The 10,150-nt window shown below is 28.5% G+C and overlaps 1 long non-coding RNA gene across 1 annotated transcript; it reads left to right on the top strand.

The window, feature by feature from the left end:
* The first annotated feature begins 8,864 nt into the window (after positions 1-8,864).
* LOC107062401 (uncharacterized) lies at positions 8,865-9,562 on the top strand. The gene is made up of 2 exons (XR_001474584.1): positions 8,865-9,055; positions 9,361-9,562. It is a non-coding gene; the product is annotated as an uncharacterized lncRNA (long non-coding RNA).
* Positions 9,563-10,150: the final 588 nt, after the last annotated feature.

Here is a 10,150-nt window from a genome sequence, read left to right as displayed (position 1 = left end):
GCAGAATTTGTGGCATGTTATGAAGCCATAATTCATGCATTATGGCAGCGGAACTTCATTTCAGGACTTGGGGTTGTCAACACCATTACCAAAATTCTTCTCCAAGAACGATAAGTACTCCAAAGGTGCCAAACATATGGAATTAAAGTACTTTACTGTCAAGGAAGAAGTTCAGAAACAAAGAATGTTACTTGAGAATATTAGAACTGATCTCATGATTGCAGATCCGTTAACAAAAGGCTTACAACCAAAGACATTTAAAGAACATGTTCACATAGTGGGTCTTGGTTGTACTTATGATTGATACATTTATGTACGTTTTTACACTCTGAGCTCAATTATGTGTTTCTGATATACATTAATGTAATTTCTTGTTTCTCATATAATGGTGTATACATTATTGTTTGAGATATTACAAGTCTCTATGAGACATTATTGTGGACCGTAATGTTATATGTTTTATATGAACCTAGTATGATAAGTTGTTAATGTAATAGTATATGGAAGGAAGTATGTAACTTAAATTTTATGTACAACCGCCATAACTCACATTAGTAGGTTGTTATATTGAGGTATATGATGGACATTATAGAAGAGATTTATTGTAAGCTCAACTACTGTTTATGAAATATTAATGTTATATGGTCATTGGGCCAAGTGGGAGAATGGACGAATTATTAATTATTTCTTAACTTATGGCCCAAGTTGACTTGTAGCCCAAGTAATACCATAAATAATATTTAATGAATAATAGATCTCGTCCGTACATTGGTTTATTATTTGATGGACGTACCAGTTTAAGTCTTAACCTCTATAAATTGGTCATCCCTCCACCTATTAGGGTTATCACATATTCTCTACAATAATTTCATCGCTGACGGTTGTGGTAACGTAAGGCTAGGGCAAGGAGGTAAAAACCAATTTACAATTAACGTTTTTGCTTTTCTCTGTGATGATGTTTTCTGTATCAGGTCTGTGACCCTAACGATCTCTATGTATGATTATTGTGTTCAAGATCCTGATATTATGTATTAAAGTATTAATCTTATATGTGATATCCGAGCCTGGATTGTTTGAACAGATAATCTTCGTATATCTTCTGCAACTAATTCAAATAAGAAAAAGAAAAAAATTATCACGGGCATCGTCCAAACATCACATTAGATGTAACTCTGCAATACAATATGTTAATTAAAGTTTTTTAAACAAAACTTTGACCACAAGAAAGGAAATACAACATTAAGTTTTTGCACGGTCCTTGTCCATAATGTACAATACAACGCTGCCTTATATGCCTTGATTTCTTTTAGTCAATTAATTTGGTTTGATTAATTTAAATACAATAGAATATTCTATATATTAGCTATATTTGGTCAAAGTTCCTTTACCATGCCATCTTGATCGTTTAATGAATATATTGTGCCTACCATCTATAGTTTGACAAATCAATTTATCATTGAATTTTTAGCGTAATTTTGTGTTGGAATATTTAAAGTGTTTGGACTCTTAAGTTAATCTTCCCAAAATGTAATTATTATATTTTGTTTTAAATTGTCCAATAAATTAAAGTGGTCATTACACTAAGCAATATAAATAATATGTGTGTACTTTGTGAAAAATAGTTTGTTAGTCATCAAAGTGGCCAAACTAGAGAAATTAACGTCTACACATATAATATTTATGATCACTTGATGCATGTATTATGTTTATATAGTTTGCTAGTCACCAAAGTGGCCAAACTAAAATGTATAAAGTTATTCACATGCAGAAATTTTTTATGATATTATGTGTGCATTTGTATTCATATAGCTTGTTAGTCACCAAAGTGGTTAAACTAGTATGGTTAAGTAAAATATGCATTCATAACATTGTCATTTATCCATGAAAGTTAATTAAATGCCTATATTGAAAAATAAATAGATAATCTTACGGGCAATCCAAGGATCGGCCAGTTATGAACCAAGTAGAAACAAATCGCGGTATTGTAATTAATGGCAACCGCGAAGTTGTCGCAACATTGAATCAAAGGTAAGCCGGGAGATATTGATCGGCGGGGAAGAAATCCATATATAGAATGAAACCAGCTTGTCGGCACAGCTTGTAGTGGTGGAATACAACCCTTGAAGTGATGACGGAGGTGTTCCGGCGACCAGTAGGAGAACACAGAGGAGTAAGTCGGCCATTGTTAAGCTCTTTTTAGAGAGAGGAAGTGCGCATGTGCGAGTGTGGAAGAGAGAGAACGCTTTTTTGTGTTGTATTGCTCGAGAGAATTGTTAGTAACAGGTGAAACTGATTTTCTGTGACTTGGTGAAGTTTATATAAAGTTTGTGCAAGTAGCGAATGGCGGGTGGGAGAGAGAGAACGCTTTTTTGTGTTGTATTGCTCGAGAGAATTGTTAGTAACAGGTGAAACTGATTTTCTGTGACTTGGTGAAGTTTATATAAAGTTTGTGCAAGTAGCGAATGGCGGGTGGGAGAGAGAGAACGCTTTTTTGTGTTGTATTGCTCGAGAGAATTGTTAGTAACAGGTGAAACTGATTTTCTGTGACTTGGTAAAGTTTATATAAAGTTTGTGCAAGTAGCAAATGGCGGGAAAGGAGCATTTTTAATGGAACATTCTAGATACACCCTTTATAGCAATTTATCGGAATGATTTAACCAGTTGATTATGGATCAGTCTTTTTTTTAATTCATCTATTTCAATTTATGTATTATTTAATAAAAGAAAATAATCCTTTTGGAAAAACTTTTCAATTTATGTATTATAATAAAAGAAAATAAGCCTTTTGGAAAAACTTAAGAACTTGTGAGGTCATAATATTTATGAAATTATAAAAAATTTCATTAAAAATACAATAAAAGTTTCAAAATTATAATATTACTAAGTATTATAACGTATTATTCTTTTTTTTTGACGGAATGATAAAAAGAAATTATCATATAAATTGAAATGGCAAAAATATATTTTCTCTATTTCAAAAAGAAATGACTTGTTTTGTTCTGTTTTTTTAAAAAAGCCCCCCCCCCCCTTTTTTTTTTTTTTTGCAATACTTTAATTTTGACTTTCACGTGTCATATTTAAAATTATAAGATTAAATGACATTTTGATACATATGATATAACTTTAATTTAGAAATACAAGATTGAAAATTCTTCTTTATTTTCTTAAACTTTAAATTAAGTCAAACTATGTTTTTTTTTTGAAAACGGAGAGATATTATATATGTCCCTATCGGACGTGGATAAAGTATCAGTAAAAAAACACAAAAGAATATTTATAGAATTATATCTCCTATAATTAGAACTAGTTGTAGAAGATATAGATCATTTACTCGCAGTATTTTATTTCTCAAAAAAAAAAAAAAAAGTTTTTGATAATAAAAAAAAGAAGTGATATTACCCTATGTGACTCAAACCATGCTTGCTTACTGTCCACCGGAATTAGTGAAACTTTTCAAGGTAGTATTAGTAAAAATAAGAAAAAAAATTATGTATAGCAAATATAAATTTTATATTTGTAGCTATACTTTATATAATTGCACTCCATAGCAAAATTTGTGTTTGCTATGGAGCAGTTTTTCTGTATATCTCAGTTGCCTATTCCCTTTTATATACAATTTGATATTTTTTTTAAAATTAAAAAAATGTGGTAATTTGGTTGCAATAAAAGGAAAAAAATCGTTGGAATCACGCACATTATGTGTCAGTAGAATTTCTTTCCTTCTACATCTTCTTCATCACTAAGAACTCCATTGAAGCTCAGTTCAGAAAATCGATCAAGCTGTAGACGATCAAGAGGAGGTAAAATGTATTTCCTATTGAAAAATACTTGGATATTAATTTTTTTCTGGTCGAAATTGGTATTCAGCTTGTATTGAAAATCAGATTTGCTTTAAAACTTTCATCAATTGAAATTGAATGTAGATTCCGAGTTGTATATTTTATTCGTAATAGAGTTTAACACTTATGATTTCAAAATTTGTGATCATCAAATTTTCTGGATGATATTATTGATTATTTTGAATTTTGGGTCGTAGATTCGCTTTGTTCACAGTCATATTTTTGTTCGGATTTGTATATTTGTTGTCGAATCTATGAATGAAGATGAAATTGTATTATGATTTGTTAAGAGTTTATACGTATATGTGTTTTGGTATGATTCAGTCAGATATGTATAATTCATATATGAAATTGTTGACTATTGTTTCGAATTTGTATATTTATACAGTGCAGGTGCGTCTTTTGGTTTGGAAATATGAATCTGTATATTTGTATACAATTTTATTCAATTGTTATTATTTGTATACAATTTTATCAATTGTATATTTGTATAAAGCTTTAATTTGTGTATATAATCTTTATATAAGTGTATATTGGGAATATGTATATAAATGAAAAATAGAAATCGTTGTAGTTTATATACATATACCTATTAGTGTTGTCGTGAGTTGTATAAGTATATGAAACTGTTGACTATTTTTTCGAATTTGTATATTTATACAATGAAGGTTCGTCCTTAGTTTGGATGTATGATTCTGTATATAATAGGTATATGTATATGTCTATTATTTTAGGTTTGTCAATTGTATATTTATGATTCTGTGCAATTGTATGTCTAAATGAACATTATACAAAAAGTATCCTTATACAAATGTAAAAACTTATACAAAAACAATGCATAAAATTGTATCAAATGTATAAATGTTTATACTGTATATATAGAGAAATTGTTGTGATGCTACTAATAACTATTAATATTATACATTATACAATCAATTTCAATGTATAATTGTTTACCTTGTATGTATAGTGAAGTATTTCTATTTTATACATTTAGTTTGGATATTAAACATGGCGACTATACACAACTGTATAAACAAACAGGTACAAGACATAAATCAACAGAGAAAATATAAGAATAATATACAATCGCAACATATACAAAATAAAGATTATACAAATATCTCGTCATGCTCCAATGAGCCAGAAACAACTTCCTTTCTTTTTGTGTTTTCTCCTGTATAATTAGTTGTTTTTTCTTTCCTTTTTTTACTTGACCCAACATCAGACTGAACTTTCTTACCTCCTTCAATAATGGATTGCTTGGATTTTGCAGCAATTTCGCCCAATCTAATTGGGTCATTTTTTAAATCTGGATCTTATCTCTTGCATTGTGTTGGATTTTGACATTGAACCTGTAACCTCTCCAAAATTCTGAGTTAGACCCAACGAAAACGATGGTTGTTCTACAATTTTTTCGACATTCAAGTCTATACCTCTTGTCAATCTTGTAGATGAAGACTGGGCATCCATTGCGTAAATGAAACTCTGTATAGATGATGAATTGATATGAAAAATAGCTTGAAAAACTGGAAAAAAATAGACAAAAATTTAAATGAATCGATTGAGATAAGTTTTGGCGGTACCTGAAATTTTTGAAACCGCAATTGAGAACGTGATGGTGAAGATTTGAATTTTAAAACTGATTTTGGGGAGAAAAATTAGGAGAAATTGAAGGAAAGTGGAGTTATAAACGAGATGAAGAAACTGTATAAAGGGGAATAACGTCAGTTTTTTTCATTTTTTTACTTATACAAATTCGTGGGCCCATTAATAGCAAACTGACCGAGAGATTTGCTCCTCAATGAAAATAAATGAAACTGTAGCTATTTTATTTATTTTAAATTAATAGTTTGCCATTATGTACAATTTTCCCTAAAAATAATACATGTAAATAAAAATAATGTATGTATTAATTTTTTGTATTAGTAATACTATCTTGTTTGGTACACTTTTTCATGTTAAAGCATAACCAATGTAAGTATTAGTTATACATTATATTGTGTATTACTAATATCACGAATTTCTAGTTAAAGAGTTCTAATGTATGCATTAACATGGTTAAAGATTATATTGGCCCTCAAAATCATTTTTACATCTTTCCACCATAATTATGAAGGATATCTTTGTTAATAAATATTTTTATGTCAGACATGTTTTTTTTGATACACCAAATCTAATAATGCATAAGAAATGATCTATGTATAATTAATACAAGCATTACTAATATAAATATTATTGATACATATATTACTAATACACTTTATTTAACAGTATTCTTATACATTCTATCAAGGGCCTTCATAATATGAACGTCCTAAATTTACTTTAAACTTTTATTGTAATTATTAATTCTTATTTTATTATATTATTATAAATACAAGTGCTAGAGTTTTTTTTTTGTTATTTAATTGAGGTTATAAATTGTGGTAGTTTTCTTCACTTATTAATTACTTTCTCTGTCGACTATTTAAAATAAATTTTTACTGTTATTTGTCACTTTAAATATATGAGGAAAAAATAAATTATCTTCATATTTTACACTTAATATTAATTACTTATTTTCCAAAATCATTTTTCAAGACGTAATATTAAACATCAACAAATAGGAATAGTATAATAAAATAATCATATTAATAATTATTTTTTTAGTGGGTGTGACGAATTTAAATGTGACAGGTAAAAGTGAAATGATGAAATAGTATATCTATTTACTTCACTCTTCAGTTTTAATTTTATTCTTTTTTTTATACAGAAATTAAGTTATATATATTAACCACATCAATAAATTTCTTTTACATTATTCTCTAAAGCTGTTGTATGAACAGAAAAGCATTAATGAACTGATTTTCTTTTAGTGTAATTCTAACATATTATTATTTACAATTTATTTTAAATATGCACACAATGAGTGTTACTCTTTCTATTTTTTTTTATTTGTCCATTATTTTTAAAATATATTTTTATTTTTACTTGTCACTTTTAATATATTTTTAAAAAAATCATATTTTACCTTTTGCATTAATTATTTATTCTCAAGTCATTTTTACCACTTAATAAACCTCAATTAATAAGAATATGTGGTAAAATAATCATATTAGTCGTTTTTTTCAAGTCAAAAAATAAAAAAGTAGGAGGGAACTTACTTCTGGTTTTAACTTATTTTAAGTTATTTTTAACCTTGTCAAACACTTCTAACTTATTTTAAGTTATTTTATATTTATCAAACACTTCCAAAAATAAAATAAAAAACTGACTTAAAAATAGATTTGATCAACTTTTAAGTCAATCTAAACACCCTCTATTTCTGATCCCCGAAAAACCAGAGAATGTGAGGAAAAAGAGTAGTGCCACTATTACCAAGTATATAATGCTAGGCAAATCATATGAGTCATTTGCTAAATTTTTTTAAAAAGAAAATTGAGATTGAGAGTCTATTTGGATTGGCTTAAAAAAATAGCTTTTAAGTCAAAAAATAAAAAGACAAATTTAAATGATTTGTAAGTTGAAAAAAATAAAAAGTAAGGGAGTCGTACCTTTGACTTTTAACTTTTTAAAAAATTATTTTTTAACCTTGCCAAACACTTTCAAAAGTTAAAAGTAAATTTGACCAACTTTTAAATTAATCCAAACAGGCTCTAAGTCATTTATTATCGCATGTCGATCATGACTATAGAGGGTATCCATGATCTAGATCATACGAGCCATCTTGAGTCATAGTTATTAAGACTACAAAAATAACCTGCCCAGACATTATAAAGTAAAACACAAAGCTTTTGTTAAAATTGTATCTATAGTCTATTTGATCAAGCTTCTAAAATCAACTTATAGAAGTACTTTTGATGAGAAATTATTTATATTCGACTAATCAATTAAAAAAACACTTTTGATCCGCCATCAATAGTTGACTGAAATTTCAAAACATGCTTAATTAATTTGTTTCATTGGATTTTGATAGGATTTGCGTATGCTTGCACGCTAGCGATCGAGGAGAGCGTTGCACAAGTTTTTTTCAATTCACTGGATTTAAATCTAACTTCCCTAACATTGTACTATAAGCAAGTTCCCTCCTATTCTTTTTTTTTTTCTTCCTGTTCTGTTATTTTTACACATTTCTTGAATAGTCACTCAAATGAATAAAATTACGCAATATAACATCATGTATCTTGAATTGCATTAATAAAATCACTCAATTTTAACCTCGTCTTCTACAAAATAATTCCAAATAAATAAGCCAATTTCTAACACCAAAAGAAAAAATCTGAGAATTTTTATTTGTTATGGAATAACCAGAGAGATGACCTATGTTATCTTCGAGGAAAGGACATATTCATATTTTGCTGCTATACGTTTGTTTAGGTATAGTATGGTAATTTCTTCAAGGTAGCACAGGCATATAATAATGTGATTTTTACGTTATATAATTCTCTATCAAAATAATAATAAATGAAATGCATAAATACTTATTTTTGGAATTGTTATTTAATTTGTGTCCGAAGTTAAATTTTTTGCAAATTTAACCATTGGGAACAACTTTAGACATATATATATATGTGCCACTAAAGTTGCAAAATTTTGTGTTAATGGGAGTTTGACAAACTTCAAATATCTTTTATCTACAGCATGGTCTTGTGAACCAAAAATTGAACATTTTTTTCCTTAAAAGTATGATATGATTTGTCGAGGCCAATTTTATTTTTAAAGAACTTGTAGTCTTGACAAAGTTTTATAGATGTAAGCTTGCTAAATTCCACGTGTGAGAAAGATTCTTAAATATACCCATGAACATTGCTAGAAAAATCAAATATACTAATATATGGATTTAAAAACATAATTAATTTTTTAAATTCCATTAGACGAAAAAAAATATTTTTTGAGTCATTTATAAAACGATAGAATATAAATGAGTCATTTTTATAACAAACCGATATTTCAATGGTAAATCACAAAATGTTGCTACCACATATTAAAAAATTCATTTTGCAAGTGCTAAGAAAAAAAAATGACTCTGCTAATCGCCGCAAAATGTATTGAATTAACCGTTTTAAACCGCTGCTACCTTGACGATGAATTTGCGCCCTACACTTCAAAAAAAAATCCCTATTTTTTGTTTTGGTTTCTCATTCCAAATCTAATGCACTTTTCTCTCTCTCTCATTCGCCAGTCTCCAAAACCCGGCGAAGTTCTTCCAATCGGACCATGGAAGCTTGAATTTGGTATTTATCTGTTCATAATATACCTTTCATTTCGGGTTAACTTTTATGTTTTTCTGCAATTGGCGTTTTCATCTTCACCATTTCTTAGTTTTGTGTAAGCTCCTATGTGTGTGCTTTGAATTGCATGTAGGTTTTTATTTTATTTCGCTGTTGTTTTGGATTTCTCTGTTTATTTGCGGTTTCTTGCTGAATTGGGGCTTCTCATGTATAGTAATGAAGTTTAGGTTATATTTTAGGAAAACGTTACTTTTGAAGCTTTTGAATTTGTGGAACTCGTTCAGTTATCTTCATGTTTGTTTGTGTAGGGTGAGTTTTTGTATGTCTGGAACTCTACAAAGTTCAGTTTTCGTTTGTTATTGGCCAGTATTTTTCGACTGGAACTTTCCACAGAGGAATAATGATAAGATAGATGAAGGACTGGCACGAGCAAGAGCGACGATTCAAAATGCTGCTGATGTTGAAAACCTCTCAATTTATCAGTTAGTATCATTGAATTTCATACCTGAATTTTTTTTTTTAGTGAAATAAGGATATACTAAGAAAATTATTTAACTGAAGCTCTAAAACGAATGAGCTTTTTGTAAGTCATATACCTACTTTCCTTCTAAGCACCAGAATCACTGCAGCATATATCTCGAGTGTGTAATTTATTGTTTCCTTTTAAACTTCAAGGATATCAATACTTTTAAACCTGAATACATATATACATTGTAATAAATGTGAATCATAACTAGCTTTCCCCAAACTCTGTTATAGACCGGAGAGTAAGAAGGGATTTTTTAGGGCCCGTTTGGCCATGCGATATGGTATCATGATACAGAATCATGATATAGAATCATGATATGGAATCATGAGATGAATTTGAAGTTTTGTTTGGACATGCGATATGAAATTTTTGTGTTGTATATTTTCTCATAAACATAAAAATCTCATAAGTTGTAAAACTATTAAAATAGCCCCAATTGTTTATTCAATCTTATCAAATAAACAAAAATTTATAAAATCGCATAATAAATTATTACAAAGCTATTTGTTCTCCACTTAAGTAATTGTTTCATCTAACTTTAATTTAATAAAAAAAAATTGAACATAAAT

This window comes from Solanum tuberosum, unplaced genomic scaffold, assembly GCF_000226075.1.
Source record: "Solanum tuberosum cultivar DM 1-3 516 R44 unplaced genomic scaffold, SolTub_3.0 scf00225, whole genome shotgun sequence".
NCBI lineage: Eukaryota > Viridiplantae > Streptophyta > Magnoliopsida > Solanales > Solanaceae > Solanum > Solanum tuberosum.
This window is presented reverse-complemented; position numbering and strand designations above follow the sequence as displayed.